Source organism: Aptenodytes forsteri, unplaced genomic scaffold (assembly GCF_000699145.1).
Source record: "Aptenodytes forsteri isolate BGI_AS27 unplaced genomic scaffold, ASM69914v1 Scaffold59, whole genome shotgun sequence".
In the NCBI taxonomy this organism is placed as follows: Eukaryota; Metazoa; Chordata; class Aves; order Sphenisciformes; family Spheniscidae; genus Aptenodytes; species Aptenodytes forsteri.
The window spans coordinates 1,024,664-1,047,293 of record NW_008794085.1 but is presented as its reverse complement, the minus strand read 5'-3'; positions in this window follow the sequence as shown (position 1 = coordinate 1,047,293).

Below are 22,630 nucleotides of genomic sequence, written 5' to 3'. Positions count from 1 at the left end.
GCATCATCTCATGACTCCTGTTTGCGTGCTTGACCTTGCATTCTGCTGCTACAGAACAGAGCCAATGTGACAGCCTAACGCCAGTCACATGAATTTTCAGAATTTCTTAAATATTTCTAGTTTTTAAAAGCAACATACTGGAGTAGTACTGGTGGAGCTAAAACCAGTTCGTCGTTTTCTGAAACTAAAGTGTTTTTTAAAGCAACGTAATACATACCACTCCCTGTAATTAGAGCTAGGCTATAGCTGAAGTGAGCATGTGCCCCACACCTGTACATGCTCAAACCCAGACTCAGATCAGTTTCTGCATTCAGACAGGAAATACTTGGGGAAGATGTTACCAGTGAAATCATACCCAGTCCTGTAGTTAAAAGTCCACACTGGAACTCCAGTGCATTGGCTCCAATGCATCACAAAGTCCTGTATCCATCTATCTCAATCCCTGCCCTCTGCCTGTCTACAGACATTGCACTGCTGAAGATAGTTCACAGGCTCTCATGCACCATTCACAAAATATATCAAATTTTGCACCTTAAGATTCTCTCTCACTTCAAAAACCAGTTTTATTCAAACAGAGACTGCAATATCTAGATTCACGTCAATAAGCACAGCATTACTACAAACTAATACAACCTTCTGAAGCCCGGGTCTCCATTAGATCCTGCAAACCAATATGCAGGAGGTGTGGTATTATGTTAAAATGGTAATCTTAATCTTAAAATATTCAGTCAAACCTGACTTCAAATTTTTTTAGTTTTGAGCTCCATGTCATTAGATTTTGACCAGTAGTTATATGCATGATTCAAACACAATTCTAAACATCTGAATGGCCAATAGCTTTACCCTATTCAAGTATTCAAAGTCGTCCTTATTGATTTTATAAGAAAATGACCAAAACTCACAACACAGCAAGGAAATACAGTGCTTTTTAAAATGATACAATGGTTATAAAACAATTCACAAAGTGATGCATATCACTACACATAAAATGTGTATTTTGAAGATTTGTACCATCTCTTCAATCACACTCATAGTAAGTGAAATAATACAAAAGCAACAGTACAGAATTTAGATAATATTGACATTAAGCTATATATCAACTACTACATGTATTACGAAGTAAGCTTAAACCTACAACACTAAGGAAGTTCAGCAGTAAGAAAACAGTTTTCCTCTGATGAGTATACAAAAACTTGCAATAGACATTTATCTCACTAAATTAACTTCTCCCTAGTTACTACATTCCAACTAGAGTGTCAAAGAATGGCTTTTGTAACACATGGGCTCAATCTGCATTCAGGCAAAACTCCCAACAAAATAAATGGGAATCTCTCCTACAGCTCTGATTCTGAAAATGCTTACACATGTGCCTAACTTCAGGCTTAAGTAGCCCTATTGAAGTCCACAGGACCACATGCTTAAAATTAATCCCATATAAATTTGTGGGCTCAGAGCCTAAAGAGGGAGTACAAAACTGAGCCTTACATGAACAATGGCTCAGATTTTCCAAGAGGAATTCCTTACGAAAAGTTACATTAAGACTGCAATGCCTAACTCTTCTACTCTCCTTTGAAAATCTCTTTGCCCCCGCTATTTCCTGAATAGTTCAAGGCTCCTGTGGGCCAGGCAAAAAAGAGAACAGATATCCTCACTGCCTTAACTAACTCCAGGATTCATGCACTATGTGAATAGTTTTGATCCAGATCAAGTTCTACACTTTATCAAATGGCATAAATATCTAATATGATAATGCAAGACCTGTATTCATTAGTGATTTAGTCGATGGGGACATACGCTTGTAATGGTAACACACTGACACTTAGGTGGGAAGAGATCATTTTGTGACAGGCAAATTATTGCTATATCTCATTAGGAATGTTATGTTCCTGTGCTGAGTTAAGACATACCAATTGCAAAGTGGTAATCATCATAATATCATCAAGATGTTGCTATATTTGAATATGACATGAGCACACCATCAGAGCAGCCCATTGTCACCTACCAGCTTGGAGTACAGGGAAGATACTGCTCTACAGTGACTCATGCAAAGAGAAAAAAAAGTACCTACTGTGACAACCTATTAGGAGATGTATTTAGTAATTTGTTTCTAGAAGCCTGTGGTTTTACAATTGAAGGGTGGAATATGTTGAAAGTTTCTGAGCCTGCAAGGAAAGGTGTCTGATTTATCCAGTAATGTGATCTGTCTACAGCATCTCATTCTTATTATGTGATAGCTGGCATCTGAGCAAATTATACAAATCTGCAAGCCTGAATCAGTTATACTAGACCATTTTGCTTGACTCTGATAGTGGAAAAGGCCACTACACCCATTTTGACTCCTTTTATTGCTAGCCAGCTCAGTCAGTCTTTGTTTAATGAAAAATTGTACGCTTCTAATGAACAAGTCTTCAGATGCAACAGAATTGTCTCTGACAAACACAAGTGCCACAAAGGGTTCAAAGTCTCCTACATTTGATGACATTCTCTCTCACATTAGAAGGTGTAAATATCTAATACATAGAAATTTGGAAAAATTTCGTCTCAATTATCTTACTCTAATGGAAGTTCTTCAGTTATGGATGGCTAGAAGGTGTTTCTAAATAGACTCCAACACAAGTGCCATGTGACAGAAAGTATCTCCCTTGTTAAATCTTACTCATAGAACTGCAAGTTCATTTGTGACATTAAAAAACTGGGTTTTCATCTGCCCCCTCAATGCCCTTGAAACTCCCATAGACACGGTGACACAGAGCTGCACAGTGATCCCCAAGACCTCACAGATCACTAGGAAAGGAAGAAGCATGTTCTCTTCTTGCCAAGTCTACTGACTCAGGCAGTTGTGAAAGTTGGTAATTTTCTCATTACCCTTTCTCCTACTCAACAAAATAATCTAATACATACTGCAGAGTAAGCGTGTTTTCCTAGGCCCAGAACAGCACAAGCACTTCAGTTACACTGGATCCAAAGACAGGTTAATAATTTCTTTCCTGGAGACCCTAATACAGTCTTCTTCATTTCTGCCTAGCCAGGGGCAGTCTGACTCCAAAAAGATTGTATCAAATTTTAACAATTGGACTGATCTAAGCAACCTTTGTTTTAGCCTGATGATTTGCTTGGCTTGCATCTGCAAATACTCCTCTATATATACTTAAGTTTCAGTTAGATAAGTTAAAGTTTTATATTTTTATTTATCTGCAAATTATGTTTTAATTCACCTATCATATATTCAGCAATATCTAATAATCAAACAGAGATTTTAAGATTTTAAAATTACAAAGAAAATTGTCATATACTAATGTGTTTGGCAATCATTCAGCCTCACAGTTGAATGATGGTATTCCAAGCTTTCTGGCTGTGTCTTATTCTTCCTCCCCTGGAAAATCTCATCTAATTACAGATCCTTGCCTTTTATTGTTTTAGGCTTTCTCCTCCCTCAGCTACACCTGTGGAAAGTTAATCACAAAATAAAATGAAGAAACACAGAATTACTAATCTGGTCCTAGATATTTCTCCACCACTACCAAAACGGTTTCCCATGATGAACCAGAGGAGCCTACTGGCATTATAAAAGTGGAACCAGCACTTCCTTTTCCTTGAATATTTCCTCAGAAGTAAAAACAAAAGAGGAAGGAAAGAACTGAAGAAAGTGGGCTCTATTCTTCTAAAGGGGAAAAATATTTTTAAAGTCCATATAAAACTTCCATTAAGGGAATCTAGAAATCAGAAGAATGTGTTCCCATTGGGCCCACACAGAAATTTCAGTGCAATTATCAATACTTCCCAATTAATTTCTGCTATCCTTTCTCCCATAAAAGCAATGGTGCACGCCTATACTGAAGAACCAAAGCTTTCTTTAGATGGGCAATTCTTCAAGATCCTGTGCTTATAGATACCAGCTGTTTCCCTAGTACAGAATCAGCTGTGTTAGTATCATCTTATTCAGCAAGGAAGTCTTAGAAATGTCTCTGCCTGATGCTAGGGAGCGACGATAGTTCCATCTGACCAAAAGCGGTCCTGAACATCAGGACCTGAGAGTTCAGTTGGCCTTATAAGCAATTCTCTGTCCCCACGCTCTACTGACTGTACCAGTCTTACATGGGATTTTGTTGGATCCATACTGAAGAAAACAGAAACTTGGGACCTCAGAATTTAGATTAGGAATACTGACATCCTTTCCTCCTGCTGACACAGCTAAAATAAAACACAAGTAATATCAATACTTCTAGTAGCAGGCATTTTAAATGCAACTAAAATTTCCTGTAAAAAGGAAGTCAGTTCTTTCAGCCTGATTTACTGCACTGACAAAGGAACCCCTCCTGATTTACATCACAGTATGTGAATGAAAAGTTGGTATCATATATGTCAAAATGTTACTTGATAAATTTTTTAGAATCAGAGATTACACCACAAATATTTTTAATGAAATCTAAAAACAGACGAGTGAATTTAAGCCTCTAATTCATTAAGAACTAAACCTTCAAGGCTGAAGGACATTGTCACTTCCAAAGGAATCTAAATTTTTCACCAGAATTTTAGCATCATAGGAAAATGTGACAGTAGTAATAATACATATATTATATACTGCTAGACAAGTTGGACAAATTACATCTGCTACTGAATAGATGTGGAAAGAGTCTGTATTAGAAAACTTCCTGCTGGGTCACGAACATACATCGGTAATGGTTTGTTTTCAGCACAAGAAAAATTGCCATTGTCATATTCCAAAGAGAGTGTAAATTGTTTTATTATAAACTCCCTGTTGGTCCCTGTTTAACTGAGAAATCATTCAATCTAAATTTATCTTCTCTCTGCATGGCATTGCCGTCTGTTGGTATCACCAAACTCTGCCTCAGTAACAAAAACAGTATTCCCTTAAAAGACAGACTGCACCCTTGATCTTAATCAACCTTGCCATATATTAACTCTTGGTTTGCCCCCACTTACTTTGATTTGTAATCCAAGGCTCTCAATTTCACGAAGTCAAGGCTTCATTATTGATTCACAAGACAATCTCTACAAACTTCCACCATGCTTGACAATTAGACATTTATATTTTACATGTATGTATATTAATGTATAAATTTTTAAAACATAAAACTATTCCCTATTTATATGACTTCCTGTAGCTTCAATAGAGAGAAAATCCTAGTCCAGATTAGCAATAATAGATATACCTATTCATGCCATCCTCCATTCAAATCACTTTTTTATTTGATTTCCAAGTAAGCTGACCTGCTTAAATAATGCCACTTAAATGTACACAAAACAAATACATAGCCTTTGTGGTTCTCCTTTGCATTTTTTACTCTTCCATCACATTTTTAGCATCTGATGGAAACAGGGTGACAAAGACTCTAAGAGAACTGTGAAGCAACCACTCAGCCACCATCGAGGCTCTATTTAGCATGAGAAGGTCTTATTGTTGTCTCCAAGAGCTCCACCAAGGAAGGCTTTGTTGAGGATGTAATTTTTCATGCTTAGTGCCATGAAATGTCAGCCTGAAGCAAAATCAAACCTACCACACTTAGTGCCACAAACAGCTCTGTTATATCAACGAGAGCACATCTGAGGAAAGCGAATGAATCTGGGCTCCCAGTAGATACTTATCTGCTAAAGATTGAAAGTGTTATACTTGCATTTATTTGTATTGGAAATATTATAGGTTTGATTTCATATGTAAACAAACATCTGCCTACATTCATAAGGGGACAGAGTTGTTCAAAATAAAACAGGAGGATTTCTTTCATTTTCCTTAATTGGCAATTAAAAACAAGCAAGGCATCAGACAACACTTCCTACCCACTAATTTAACCTCTGGGGAAGAGGAATATATTTTGTATCTTACCAGTCTTCACTGGAAACCTGGAGCAATTTGTATATTTTCTTTAAGGAAGGAGGTTGAAAGACAGGACGTTACTAGAAAATGAGGTGATCCAATCTTTCCTGTATCCAGCTTCTCCACATTCTCACTGCCCAAAGTGACAGCCAGCTCGAACAGTGTGACTTGGCAAGCCAAGACAGGGATAGGTGCTGTCTCAGAAGCAAGAAGGAAGGCAGAATTGCTTCTCTAATTGTGCTAACCAAGGGCATCCTTAAAGCATATAATTCATTCCTCTTTTATAGAGTTTTCCAGAAGAGGAAAACTAAGGACGGGCATAGCAGAAAGGTGACTCTTTCCTTCTGGTTTTTTGTTGGGTTTTTTTTAAGAATCCGTGATTTACTGGGTGGAAAAAACAGCAGCCTTTCCAAATCTCTTTTTATAATGGGATTTTTCCAGTTCCTCTTCCGCACCAGGATTTTTCTGCGTATCTGGAGAAAGTAGAAGCCACAAGTGGTGAAAAATGATAGTTTACTTCCAGGTGACTGTGAGATCTTCTTCTAAATTAAGAAGGGAGTTTGCTTATTATTTTTCCGCAGAAATTTAGGCAGTTATCTGGAAAGCGTGTGTTACTACATGGCTTTGACTTAGCTAAAACTGAATAAAGGTTATTTCCTATGAGAGGAAAGAGAACCTGAGTTTGCCACTGCCCTTCTCTTGCCTGAGTGCTGTTTTTCAGTTCAACAGCATGCAATGGAGAAGCTGTGGGTGTTCCTGAAGCAGTCTGCCACTCTCCACTGGCAGCTAGTAGGTCCCAGCTAGTCCAGCTGTGGCTAATTTAAGAAGTCACAGGTGCAGCAATAATCTAGCAGCAGGAACTGAGTCATTGTGGATATTTTCTTGGATATAGAACTGCAGCTACAGGCTGAGATCTGTCTCGGGTATGAACTTCCATCAGATCCTGGAAGATAGTTGAAGTAAATCTTCAGCAGGGACCTCAGAAGTTAGAGAGGGAAAGAAAATTTAGCTGTACTCTGAATTTTGGACATGTGTGGTATACTGTATTATTCTGGAGTTCCCCTAGCCTAAAATGAGATAAAAATTAAGAGTATTTGTAATGAAAAGCAGTGACAACTATTCCTGCGACTGTCTAGTCTTTCCTATTGGGAAAAGCAGTATGTGAAATATTATTAGATAGTTTCCTGTAGTTATGATATCTGTGTTTATTAGAACCCATTGATGTAACTAGGAAGCATAAACATTACATTTGCCATCCGCTGGCAGCTAGTAGGTCCCAGCTAGTCCAGCTGTGGCTAATTTAAGAAGTCACAGGTGCAGCAATAATCTAGCAGCAGGAACTGAGTCATTGTGGATATTTTCTTGGATATAGAACTGCAGCTACAGGCTGAGATCTGTCTCGGGTATGAACTTCCATCAGATCCTGGAAGATAGTTGAAGTAAATCTTCAGCAGGGACCTCAGAAGTTAGAGAGGGAAAGAAAATTTAGCTGTACTCTGAATTTTGGACATGTGTGGTATACTGTATTATTCTGGAGTTCCCCTAGCCTAAAATGAGATAAAAATTAAGAGTATTTGTAATGAAAAGCAGTGACAACTATTCCTGCGACTGTCTAGTCTTTCCTATTGGGAAAAGCAGTATGTGAAATATTATTAGATAGTTTCCTGTAGTTGCATGATATCTGTTTATTAGAACCCATTGATGTAACTAGGAAGCATAAACATTACATTTGCCAATAAAACTATTGCTACAGAGAAGCACACATCATCACAGTTATTGTCTTCCCAAGGGTATGTTCCAGAGACACTTACATTGGGCCAATCAATAATTTGTGGGTTTTCTGTTAAAGAAATCAGTGTCTCATGATATTCAAGCATAACTTTAATCTTCCTTTGGACAAGCATCTAAAAACGAAAGAAGAAATGATGCATTTGCATATAAAAGCCTTACAGAAAAAAAGATTTCCTATTAATCCAAGTCAAGAGCAGTAACTATGCACACAGGAAATGCATCCAAAATGCGGTACGCTTAGTGGTAGGATCTCCCTTATTCCAAAGCTACCAAAATCAGAAATCTGTTCATGAAATATAATTCAGATGCAAAAATGAAGAAAACCTTCACCTTGTGAGAAAAGCAGCACAGAGACCCCATTAAAGGAGAGATGAGAGCTGGAGGATGCAAGTTAGGAAACCAATACAGATAAAATAGGAATAAAAAAGAACCAGTGCACATGTGATTTCTGAAGACTTTTGAAAAAGCACTATTTGAGAAAAACAAAGGAAAAGAAATCAAAACAGAGCTTGTTTTCTGACATTCCCCTGCCAAGACCAGAAAAATGCAGATAGAAAAAAGAAAAGCAATATCTAATGATGATGTGAACACACTAACTGGCAGGCTGGAGAGTGAGTAACTGAAGTGACTTACGAGGTGAACAACATTCTGAGTGCCAAGAGAAATTACTTGTATGTTAATCATTCACAATCTGGGAAAGAATTAAAACGCCTACCCGCTCCTCAATGATCATCATTTCTGGGTTTTATTGTGGTGGGAATATCATTTAAATGGAAAAACATGAAAGAGAGTTAAAAAATAAATTTTCTGTTTCACAATACATTTCAGTGCGATCATTATTCAACTAACATGAAGTCCTAACTAGAAAAAGTCCTTTTATACATGAATCTCTTGTTCCATTTCAAAATTCAGCTAGTCAATCTATTTATTTCTATCTGTACATTTTAAAAAAAAACATGTTTTGAATGAAAAATATCTTTAAAGATCAGTTTAATGCCATGCTTTCTAAGGCCTCTTTCCTCCCATCTCCAATTTTGTTAATTCTAGGTGTTTGTTACTGCATAGCTGTAGTGGACTGTAAACATTGCGGGGGGAGGAGGAGGTGAAGGGGTTTGGAAAGGGCATCTGGTTCAAGGTTAAGCTGAGATAAAGCCATAACTCGCTTTAGACTTATCTATGTCTCATCTCAACTGTGCGATATGACCCTCTCTTCTTGCTGAGCTGCATTATCTGATTTTGATACCGTGTATCAGCTGACAGATTTCTTGTTGAGCTTTATTCTTGCCACTGTGGTTTCAAAAGATGGCTGCAATGAAGTATGGACAAATATTTAGCAAACCTAAGGAAATTTGGAAGTAATTTTACTAGACAGTTTTATAGTGAACTATTTGACAACAATCAGTTTTCAAACACGAGTCAGCTAAACCTGCTTTTTGTAATAAAATAAGTACAATTATTCTCAGTGAAATTAAGGTTTCATTAATTTCCAGTTCATTCTTAACAGTCTTGCTATTTTTATGTTAATCCAGACTATTTTAAATAGACTCTGCCATTTGAGGTGCCCTATGAAATATTTTCAAAAATAACCAATTGGAGAAACACCAGGAGCACAAGTTAAGGTAGGAAAAATCAGCAGCAGAAGAAAACACTTTAGAGCCTTCATTTAAGACAGCCAAACACTGTCTTAAGTAAAGAGCAGGAGATGGCTAGAGAGTGCGGAGCAGATTTTGAGAAGATTTCAGCTGAATTCTGGAACTAATAGGTAGTGATATTATCCAAGCCACCAAACTTAAGAGGCTTTCAAAGGTTTCGGCTTTGGCCCACTTCAGTGCAAAAGCAATTATGTTGATTCTAGAATACTTTTGACTTCCTGCGTTACAGAAACAGCTAACAGTGCTCTACCATTAAAGACTGATTAGAGCTTTGAGCTTCAGCTGGAACGGGTCCAGAGACGCTTACATCTGTTTTTATACTTCAGTGACCACTGAGTCTCAGTAAAGAAAGTTAATAGTTTGGATTTTGATCCTGTTCTACTCTTGTGCAACAACTGTTAAAAGAAATCCTTGTCTTCTGTCTCCCACCAATTATTCTAAAATGTCTTCTCCTAAGCAAATGTGTTTATTTATGAGAACAGCTTCAAAGAGTTTAAATTTTGTGTTCAGACCAAAGGACACTGCGTTTACCAGTAGATTCCACTTATGTTGCTTCCACAGCACCCATACCTGACATGCTTTGTCAGAGCTTCTGATTTATAAAACTTAAAGTTATACCAGAGGACAACCATGGGCCGAGAAATACCCTAACTGTAAAATACTTGCTTCTGTCTGATTTGGTTTATTGAACTTCTTTGATTAAGCCTTATTAAAGGACAGTTAGGGCTTCATTACAAATGTTTTGCAATATGCAAAACCTGTAGGTTTTGTTATTCCACTACCTTTTTGATGGCAGGAATAAATCTTCCTAAAACAAGACCAGAAATTATTTATGGACTATCCCCTGCTCTGTTTTTCATTCAGCATCTAAATAGTCAAGGTAATCCAAAGCTTAACTCCACACATTATGAAAACTACCATTTAAAATTAATTTATGTTTAAAATGACCTATAAAACCTTTCTTCTAAACCTCAGTTGAGATATCAGTTGCTTAAATATATTCAACACATTTAGCAGAATCCTATCACCTCTCCTGTTCTTATTTAATTAAGAATTACTTTTGCTAGCCACAGGAGAATCAGAAGAGCTTTCTTTTGAGTTATTCACAAAGTGGTAAAATAACACATGCAGATACAGCAGCTGACAACATAAGCAGGGTCAGTATTAGGACACACTGGCCAAAAAGAGCAGCTTTTGGCCTAATTTTAATCAGTCCTTGGGTGCATGAAATGTCATGGAGTTTCATATGAAATTAAATTATCCCTTTCTCTTAGCTTATTTCTGTTCCAACTAATCCTCTAACTCTTTATTAAACATTATCTTTACCATCTGCTCTGGGTGAATGTTCAACACCTTGCAGAAGAACTCTAGGCTGATTGGTTTTTATGGGCAACATGATCTGAGTTTTATGCACATACTTAGGATTATGTCAAGGACAAAGAGGATGAATAATCCATTAACTATAATAAGCAAGAACCCATATCAGTGCAGCTAGAACATGTGTTATGTTTCAAAAGCAAAAGATGAATTAGAGATATGTGGATCATAAAATACCCATAACCCAGGACCCTCTCTATACTAGGACATAATTTCCATACATACACACTCCACTAAACAGCATTTCTGGAAGTGATGTTTCAGTCTTGATGAATCAGACTTTTTAGTGCTGAAATGGCATTTCCAAGCCTACAACATGGAAAGAAATAGCTCCGCTGAATTGGACATTTCCTCTAACATGGAACAGATGGTAGCAAAATACCTGCCCCGTGCATAGGTCTTTCAACCACATCTATATGGTCAATAATAGAATGTTACTCTATTTTCATACTTTTTGTAAGCCTCTAAAATAAACCACCAAGGAACTGCTACCATTTAAAGTCACAGTCTAAAAATTTACATTTAAAAAAGTAATTGTCAAAGGTTAGTCAAATGTTGCTATCAATTAGATCCAGTTATTGCTTCCACTCTTTGATAACCACAAACATTAAAATAACATTATCGCTATTAATCATAATATTTAGTGTAATTTCTATCATCCTACCAAGACCTCATTTGCCCCAAAACACACAATTGTAAGAATTGGGTTCCTTGCTCACAACATTTCATGTAATTACTCACCTCTTTCACCTTTACTCATCTGTTGCAATAATTTGTCTTCCTTTGGCTAACCTTTCAGACCAAAGTATTTACCCTCTCTTCCACTATAAAGGTTTATGATCCCATAATGAACAACAATTATGGTGGTATCTGATCACAGTGTGTATATTAACAGCAGAAAATATCTGGACAATATGTCTTTACTCATCTCGTTGCAGACGGTTTGCACCAGATATCCTTGCAGTGTGCTCTAAGATGCAATGACAGACTACTCTTCTAAACATTTTCAGCAATTTGCAGAGAATTATTTGACCCACAGTAAGCAGTATACTGCACTGCCATATCATTCTATACATGAAGGGAATGATCAAGATTTTCTACTGGTGTAAGTCATCTGGACTCTGTTGCCTTCAGTAGAACCATGTTAATTTAAGCCAACAGTGTGATCTATACACTTTTAGAATCAGTGACACAGTAAGGACTCTGAGATGTAGACATTACTAACTACTGAATATGCTGCTACAGGCTACAAGGGTTGCCCACCTGAGAGCGCTGACTGGCAACAGAAGGCTGTATTAAATCCTGGTACTCAAACCTCAGTACTCTACATGCTTAGGCTGACCAGAGACCTTGACTTCTTTACCTGCTCCTCTAGTAACCACTATGGGCAAAACAAGTAAGAAGAGAATCACTGAAACTCCACCACGTATCATGCTCCAGACCACTGCCCTCATGGCTCATTGGATTAGAGGGACATCAGATTAGACCCTAGCTCATTTATTGTATGGGAACCTGCTCAAGTTGCATACCCGAATCTAAATCTCAACTGCTAGGCAGCAGATGAAAATCTGCACAATAGTTGCATAGCTTGGGTTCTTGGTAAACTTATTTTCCTAAACTTCAAGACTAGTGATCAGCTTAGAAGTACAACCTGTTAATAAAAAAAGAGAATAATAGAGCTGAAAGAGCCCAGAATAGCATTATATTAAATGGCAAACAATAACCTAGTACCTTCCTCTCCAAGCCCTCTAGCCACAGGCAGCATTCAGCAGTAGTAGTAAGTAGGCAAGGAAGGATCCAGATACCAGATGTAACACTGCACATTTCTTTCCTCTCTCTCTTTTCCTCTGCAGGAGTCCCCCACCCAGGAATAAAACAAAAATTCACATTCCTACTTCATCTCAAACACAAGCACAGAAGCCCTGGGGGGTGAAGAAGGAAGTGAAGGGGAATGGTATAAGGAGTCCTTCTACAGGCATTTCTAGCTGAGATCTCAGTCTCCAACCATCATCATATTTTTGCCCCTTTCAGAACCACACTTCACTACTTTGATTAGTTTAAAGTTGCAGTCTCACATTCTCAGATTTAAACAGTCAGTCCATTCTTCAGTTAAATCTATTATATCTTGGAATCCTTCTGTTTCACGGGAATATGTATGTACCAGTGGAATAAATACGACATAATATGGCACATACTGAGAGTGTTGCCTGCATTTCTGTAGTTAACCATGTTTATGTCACAGAATTTCTCATGTAAATAATTGGCTGCTTAACACAGAGAGTTCTTCTTAGACTAGCTAGTCTTTGTGAATCCCCCAATTCAGAATACAAACACCATTACTAAATGAAATAAAGTCTTCCAAATAAAGGTATACATAATAGTCAGAGTAAATCCCATTTAAGATAGGATACTTCTATTCCTGAGTAGACAGAAAAATGGGTTCCAAACGCTCAAGTCTGGTCAGAAGTCTAGGCCACTCACCAGAAGACACTCCTATCAGCTCCCATCCTAACCATTGAACTTCAAAGACTCTTTGAAAGTACGGAATGGCGTTACTTTTTTCCTGCTAATACTTCCATTAAACCTCTTCATATGAAAGAAATTAGTTACTTTTCAGGTGTGCCTGTTGAAGAGAGCCAGTTTTCAACCCAATGGGAATTTTAAAACAAAAGATAAACTTAGTATTCATTCTTATCTAGAAAGTGTCTCTCCTCCCCCGCAAATCTTGTTTATGTACATACATACATGCATGATTTACTTGAGGTAGAAGGACAGTGGGAGATGTAGAAGAACACTCCCCAAAATAAAAACCTTCAAAGTATAAGAAGAGGAAAGTGAAAGAGTTATGTGAAGTGTTAAGGGGAAATAAAGATTTTATACGTATCTTAACTGTTAGCATGAGTAATACACAAAATGGATTTGGTTTAGGTTACCAGCTTTTATCCAGATTATCCAGACAATCAGCATCTGGTTTAAGTCCCCTATGTAACCATCTGTAGTAATGTCACATGAAGGATTAGCCTTACGTGACATTTGTAATGAATATATGGATGGAAGAAGAGGAGGGAGTGTGAAATGGAGTACAATTGTTAAAACTTAAAATCAGGTGAAACCACATCTTTATTTGCTGATTCTGATAATAACTGTGAGGTTTTTTGACTTTTCAAACATTAGCATATGTATTAAAAACCCAACATATCCTCCCTGGTTTTTTAAAGAAAAGCAGGCAAATTGAGAAAAAATAATTTAATGTATTTTTATATTTGACCTTTTAAACATAACTAGAACATTAAATAAAAATAAAGCCTAATTCTCCATGTTCAGTTATGACAGATGGGTGTGATCACAAAAACATCAAAGGCAGGCTTATCCTAATCCTGTAAAGTGGTAAGTGCCTCCTGAAAGGTCCTGAGTGCCTTCTAATCCTACTGAGGATAGGCTGCGAGTGCATCAAGAGGTAATGGGAGTAAGTAACAAGGGTAATAGTGGGCTTTCCTGTCCATAGGAGGAACAATATGTATTGAAAAGATCTGATATGTTAGGAAATAACCTGATTTATCTAAACATAGAGATCAGAAATTGGGAAGATGTTTGTTTATTTTCCACTCTCAGTGAGCTTATATTGTATGTATAGTGTGGCCTTAGGCACAGAGCATGCGACTCCAATTCAGAAAATCTGGCTTCTCTTCCAGGCTCTGTTATTTGCACAATATTGCAGAGTGCCCCAGGCCAGTATCTTTACCTCTCGGCATCAGTGTCTTCTTTCCACAAACGGTGAAATTGAAATGACCTCTTCTCAATAGATCACGAAGTTGTGCAAAAATGACAAGACATAGGAATCTGTTACCACGATTAGTTTTAATGCATCAGAATGTATGATGAAAAAGCTAATTTTTGAAGCAGAAGGAGAAACTCAAATTAAATCCTAGGAAATATTTTGATTTGGGGGTTTTCCCTTTGGGTGCAATCAAATATTCAGGATAGGGAAAATGAGAATAAATGATCCTATAAACTTGAGGCAGGTAGCACTACCTTTGGAAGAACAACTGAATTGGAATGACTGTCCATCAGGTCAAGTTCACCAAGGAAAATCTTTTCATCGTAAGGTGGCCAGGTGAAAGGTCTAAATGAAGACTGGCCTGAGTGGTTTGAGGCTGGGTGATATGAGAACACAGTAAACAGTACTGCAGTGGAGTGTAGCAGCTAAACAAACAAGGTATATCGTGACAATGCCAACCACTCCTCCTCAGTTTAAAACAAGCCTGCTAAGTCACGCAGCAAAAGTACCTTGTGCAAAGTCACAGATGATATCTAGGGTAGCTTAACAACTAAGCCTCAGCCAGTTTTATCTCGACTCAATGAAACTCTAGGATGATTCCTATTGGTTATATAAGACATGGATATCTCATTTCCCTTGGTGAAATGGCCACAATTAATAGCCGATATTAAAAAAAAGCTTCTTCATATGTGTATTATTAGATGTCACATGTCCATGAGGTAGCTCAACACTTTTTTTTTTCCCCCCAGATATCCAGATACTGCTGTTACCAGGCAGAATGTCGCTAATGACTACATTTTATAAATTTGTGTGAGACATTTTTATAGCACATGCTGTATTGGCACCATTGCCCAATACTGCATGCAATTACTTTGTTGTTGCTGTTGTTGCTGAGGGCCAAGCTCTAACAAATTAAATTTAGAGAAGGGAAATAGGCTTATATGCAAATGGAATTAAATGCTGACACAAGGATAAAACAGCACTGGATTTAGGCAGGGCTCTCCCCCCGACTTTTTAACCAATCATTAGATTTAAATTGAGCAGACAGATTCATCTTTGATTTAACTCCATTGTAATCAATGGAACTGCAGCAGGGATGAACCCGGAGCAATATGTTTTTGACAGTTTTTATGCAATGGCTATCCAGAATGAAGTAGATGAAACAGATTTTTTTTTTTGCTTATAATTTATGAAATTATTTCCATCCCCAAATCCCTACATCAAGGAAATGACTTAGTGCATAATGGATAAAGTAGGCAACTGCATGCCAAATACCAACTGCTGACCACAGGCTCTGTACCCATAAACCCGAAGCCAAAATATTTATCTGACTTACCTGTGATCCAGAAAGAACTCCCTAATGGTGTAAGTACAGCTGGATAATTGCATGGTTTCTCCTCAATATCACTTGCACTGTATAAAAACAATGACGCACATTTAGTGTTTCTATAATATTAGTATCACACATAAATAATTGCTGAATTTAGAAAATTATGTTCTTTGGTGATCTATAGAAGGCCTGGGAAGAATAATGATTGTTGGTCTGATCATTGCATGGACGAGATCCATATTTCAGTAAACTTTTAGAACCCCTGGTTGCATTTTGTGCCTTTATTACATGACTGCTCCTATACATGGCCTCCTCCCTTACCTGTCTCCACTGGCACTTTTTGTGGAAAGAATAAATTGTTTATCAAAATACTTTGTAAATTAATGTAGGACCAAAGGACTCTGGCAGCATGCACTGTATATGGAACTAATGAGGAACTAGGGATCACTGCTTGTACCAATCTGACAGACCCTGATTTTTTTGGCACCTTGTTTTTTGGCACCTAATCCTTTTCATTTTTTTCTCTTTCTAGTTTTTCATTGCTTTTCAGCTGACAGTTCATTCCTTATTCATTTATTCATGGGTCTTATTTTTTTGGTTTTGAGGATTCTTTATTCAATGGTAGGTTCAGAGGAATTACAGTTTGTTTTTCCACACAGCCACTTCTCTGTATTAAAGCCATCAAATAATAGAGAGAACTTCTGTACAGGCATGAAGTTTTACCCTTATTGTGTCACAGTTTTCACTCTTACATTACTTTGTCCCACACAAACAAAGTTCTAGGTTCTTTTTCACTGTAGACATATAATGCTATTTTAGGTAACTGCTAATGGTTAACCACCTATATTTGAGGGAAGCATAACAGACCTCCTACTGGCTCCTATGACATGGTCGCCATCAGCCAGAGTTTGCAGATCATCTGGCTGAAATATTAGAATAGCACAGTGCTTTTTACTTTGAGGCCCCTGGAGCCCCTGGGTCCACAAAAGGTAATTAAGAGAAGTCTGTTGTCAAGAAATAAGTCCACACATCGAAAACATTTGTTAACTGCTACAGTAGAGTTATCCTCAGCTGGCAGAGTAGCCTTGGGACTATAAGTTCTCTAGGCAAAGACAGCAAAGCAGACAAATTTCAAAAAGCAAAAGTGATTTCAAAGCAAGACTTGCTTCAGATCAAATAGCCATAGCAAAACATCTATTTCCTTTGTACACCTTGGCTTACATACATAAAAACAAGAGGTAAGAATCAAACAAGACAAATACCTAGCATTGCACTTAAATTGGTGGGATTACTGATCTTTGTTTACATTTGTTGTTCTGTAGCAAATCACTAGGGACATAGCAAAACAGTGCTTATCAGTACTGTTATACTAAACAAAGGTGCTAGAATCGGGTCTGAAGCACATACAAACTTTTTTCCTTTCCTCAAACATATGTATTTGCTTCTTCCCCACCCATCCAAAAAAAAAATACAGATATTTGCTACCAACGCATTTTGCTTACTGGAGATTTTTGAAAGCATAATCAGAATTACTTTGGCAACATGCAGTCCTATCAAAATATGAACAACCAAGAGAATTACTGTGGTATCATATATTTTAATGAAAAGCTAAAAGTTTAACTAAGTTATGAAGACATAAGCCAATAAAAAGTGAGGAAACCAACTGCTTTCATAATACACATCCAGCTTTAAAAAGAAAGAGAAAATACTACCTTTGCAAGTACGTAACTGTATAACTTACAGGAAAATTAAGATTTTACAGTTCAGCTACTAGTACTTTCCAGAACATGAAGCATGAAAGCCTGAGTATTCCCCTTTTTTCAAGCAGTAAAGGTTTCAAGCTTTTACCCCGTTCATATTTGTTACCACCTTCCCAGCATTTATATTTCATTGATTTCAAAACACAGAAAATGGTCCATCAAAATAAAACATTTTATAGATGTTACAAACTGTATTACAATCCTTCTAAATTTTCACCATGAAAACTACAGTAATTTTCAAGTAATACAACTTTATGCTTACTTTCTGGAGTTCTAGTTCTAAACATTTTGTTCTGTTTAGTGATTCAGTATGATCTGCTAGTAGTATACTCTAGCGTATTCATTCTTCTTATGTGAAGAAAGCAGAGTTAGAGATGGTAACTAAGATTAGCATGAATTCAAGGGTCTAAGCAAAACTAAGATACAGGATGTCTATTACTTAAGAAGTTAAATCTGCATTAAACTGCCCCTTTGAATATTACTAATACTAGTAAGAAAGTTTTCAAGCCAAGTGTTATAAGCTTTTTTTTTTTAATCTTTCAATAGATGAAAAACAAAGAGCATTTTAATGAGAGACACTTGCATCAGGTCTTATATCCAGGAAAAAAACTTGCTGGATTACTATCAGCCTCATAGAGTAACATTAACAGCTTGCCTTGAAACTTCAAGGTAAGTGGTCCATTAATTTTTAGATCTTTCTTCTACTCTAGCTTTGAATTTCTCCTTTTTGTCTACCAAAATACCCAAATTGATTTGTAGTTGCAAGAATGTTATTCTCCATGTGTTTCTTATGTCCGCAAAGATCAGTTTCAAAACCAGTTAGGACATTGAAACTGAAAAGATTCTGTCCATATAATGAGTTAATCAATTCACAGACATATTACAGGGTTTTAAGTTGAAATAATAAATAAAATGAATCTATTTAGTACTCTTTAAAATGCCTTTCAGTTCTGCGGGGTGACTGGCTGCTGTTCAGTGAAATCTCTCTGCTGCTCTGGAGCCCCCTGCCGTAATGTGAATACATACCTTGCCGATGCCAAGGCGACAGGGGCGGCTGCCTTTGCCTGGCCCCTTCATCTGGAGGAGCTAGCTAATTAACTCCACAGCTGCGAAGGGTGCACAGCTCTCAGATGGACAGCACATCTTGTACTCTGAATATTCCCTCTTCAGTTTTCCCCAATGCTAGAACCTTATCTTAGTCTCTCACCCAAACTAAATGATGTTCCTAAAGAAAGTTTTATATTCCTTTGGGAAGACAGTAGTAAAATGGAGAGTCAGAAACGAGTCTTTTATACAAAACAAAAGAAAAAAAAAAGGATTCAAAATATTCAAGTATGTAATCACCATAGTAATCAAATGAATATCCAACATAGAATTCGGAAATGGGTTCATTGTGAGAAAGTGCCCCATTAATTGGGGAGCAGCCACAACAAAGATAGAAAAACCACTGAATAGAGAACTATTCAGTGAATGCATTTTACCACCTTTAATATGATGAAACATCCAGCTTGCAAATACATAGTCCAAATAATGGGGGGAAAAAAGTTATTACATTTTCAACTCAAGTTAAAATGAACCGTTGAATGGTGCTGAACTGTGAAACGGGAGAATCTGGAGTCTGTTTGCAGTGCTGTGTCTGACTTGTTATGAAATCTGAAGGGGTCACTACTTGACTCTGCGCCTCAGTATCCTTCATTCTTATTCTCAACCCTGGTGAGCTATAGAAGGCATGGACCAGTTCTCACAGTGGACACATCTGTGCCAAAATCAGAAGAGTAACAGAGGGGTGTCAGTGAAAACATTCCCAGACTGGCTTTACTCTCACTGGCCTGCTCAACTATCCTAGTGAGATTTTAGTTGCCCCAATAAGCACTCAGGATGTCTGGCAGATTTTTGCATCCTGTGCTGTAGCCCATGTTTCCTGTCAAAGTCCCTTGATAAAGTTTCTTTCGGCTGTGCCTACCAGTCCTTCACTCCCACCACTTAATTACAGTGTGCAATAGTCACTTTGTATAGGTGGCACCTGGATCTCAAATGGATCTCTTAGGTACCACTTTACAACACATAAAACTAGGTGCTGCTGAAATAAAAGCAAATTTCTTGCACTGATGGTTTGTTGATGAACTAGCCCTGCTTTTCTTCAAATTTGGTGTTGAGCAGAATTTCCTGCAATTCTGAGCAATTCATACCCCATCTGCCTAGAGTGTAGATCCCTGCAGTTAGTGTATTGAGCAAAGAGCCAGTCCATGCCCTCTACACCAGTCCCTGCAGCACAGACACATATCCGTAACGTGCCAGGTAGCAGATGTATTGCCTCCTTGTGCAAGCACTGCAACAGCCACTGCACAGGTGGTTGGTTAATGCCAACAATATGATGCGTATTTCCTGTGCTGAGGGGAACTGCATCTTTCAGGAATTGTATCAGGCTCTGGCAAAAAAATAACACAGCCAGGGAGAACATATTTCAATACGAGTGGGCTAATTATAATTTTGGCTCCTAAAGCTTTCTAACAGCCAAAATATAAAGTCCAGCTGGCATGTCCTTCCGCCTGCCTGAAGGAAATAATCCCAATTTATAGCATAATCAAAAATCATGTTTCCATATTTTGGGGGTTTTATAAATTACTGCCAATACATCAGCCTATGGAAAAGCCTCAGATTGCTTTCCAAGTGATGGAGTGCCAGAAAGAAAAAGTTTCAATGTATACACATTTTACTGCCTCTACAGTGGTTTAAAAAGCACACAGGATTGCCTGGCTGCAAGTGGGGGGAAAAGAAATATCAGTCAAGTAAGGACTCTGTGAATCACATAGCCCTGTGCAATTAAGGGGCCATTGTTAATTTTCAGATTGTCATAAATCCATTGGAGAATTTGAGACAATTCATAAACCAGTTACAATAGAATGAAGAGGGGATGGGGCAATCTGCTGAAATGAAATCCAGCCCACAGAAACAAAATGTTGCAAGAAACCAGCCCTGAAATATGCTTGGAGAATAAAAGGCATATGGAACTGAGCAACTGCACACATATAGTCTTTTAAAGACCAAAGTTATTTGGCATGAAGGCAGAGGGTGTTGCACAGCTCTGAACACTGTTTTGCTAAGTACATCATGCCTTCTTTGTTTCAGTCAATTATACGCTAAAAATGTTGAGTCTACCACAGATGTACAGGGAAGCAGCTGTATGGTTTTCACTCGCAATACCTGTAGTAACAAATAAATAAATATCTCTCAGAAAAATACTGTAGCACTACTTGCTCTGAAATAGCATTTTGAGTACGCACCTGCAAGGGCAGATAAATTTTTCTACATCTCATAACCAAAACATTGCACCACAAATAGCAGTTTGCAATGATCAAAACAGCATTCATATGTCTATTTTTAAGTGATGTTTCTTTAGAGATATAATTACAATTTTGATTACTTGTGCACCGATGTAAACTAAATGAAACATATCCTAGGTTTTATTGAAAAAATGTAAAGGACCAATCCTACAAAGTTTATTAAAATGAGCAAGTCTTAAATAATCAACAACATAGACTTCAGCATGTCTCTTTATGTATGTAAGAAGTTTATGTAGTAACCCTAAATGACTTAAAGCCTAGACATGAAATCTTGATTAGTAATCTTGCAAACCAAGGGTAGGAAACCACATTCACTCTTTGGCTGATAGTCATGTTGTGGGATCTGTAGTACCTGAGGTGTTGCAAAGCTTAACATTGGTTCAGGTTCTGAGATTGGAAGTTGAACAGGGTCCGCCTCCTGCCTTCTATGGTGCATTGTGACTTGAACGCAGTGTTCTTCGCCACACTCATCCACTCTACACTTGTATGCTCAGGGATTCAAATTCCTTCAGTTTAAGTCAATGCTTGTCCAAGCCATCCTGTCTAACGCCAGAATCTAGATGGAGAGGGCTTTGCTAGCTAAATGCCTGCTAGTTTCAGCAATTTCTGCAATTGCAAAAATTCTGTAACATCCTTTCAGTAGTTCAAAAATGTGCAAACTTAAAGCATGCTTTGGATGGCAATAAAGACAGAATGGAAACCCGCCTCTACACACTGCCTGCTACTTCAGCCTTTGGCCTTTATAACACTAAACCCTTCAACTGTTCCCTGTGCCTCTCCTCAGTGTGCATTGCATAATTACACTATGAAGGGTGTAGTTTGAAGTACCAGTATTTTTTGACCTCCTAGTACTGCTACATTATCACGACACATATTTCTCTTATAACAGTGAACCACCTACCAGTCTCCCAGTACTAATACCTAGTCATTTACTAGCAACTACAGCCAGAACCCTGATTTTCCCTCAGGATCCCTGAGGATTTTCTCTCTTATCAGTTAAATACAAAATTCCATACATCTTTATACCATGACTGGGTATCTTAACTACATGTGCTTTTGAGATAACATTTCCTTGGTAGGGATCAAGTTTGTGGCCAACCAAAGCTGACGAATAGCAAGTATTCAGGGACAGTAACCATATAGCAAATTTACTGGTAAGATTATACAAGTGAGGGCTTACCAGCACTGTGTAGCAGTGAAAATAGCCTCCTGCATCCAGAGAAAGAAAATATCAGGCCACTGAGGCACGTGTTTGGGGGTAGTGGCGAGGATAGGGGAAGACAGAATATTCTAAAAGCCGTCACTGTCACATGGTAGGAAGGAATGGACTGGTTTCCATATGGACAACAGCACTGACTGGAGCAACCAACCCTAGAACATCAGAGGTCTTAACCCAGATGAGCTCCTGAGGGAGGATGGAGTTCTCCAGGTCTGGGGCTGCAGGGATTGCCGGGGTCCTCTCCCTGGGGCTGGGGCAGGTGGAGGCAGTGTCCTTGCCTGCAGCAGTGAGCTAGCAGTGTGTCTGGCAGTGAAGACAGCCCACATCATCCTGGACTGTATTAACAGCATAATCAGCAGATTGAGGGAAGGGAATAGAGACTCATCACTTTTTAGACCACATCTATAATACTGTATTTGGGTTTGGGGCCTCTACTACTAGAAAGACACTGGTAAACTGGTGAGCCACCAACATGGTTAGAGGCAGGATATATATAGATATATTCTGTCTATTTTTTTTTTTTATATATATATATATATATAA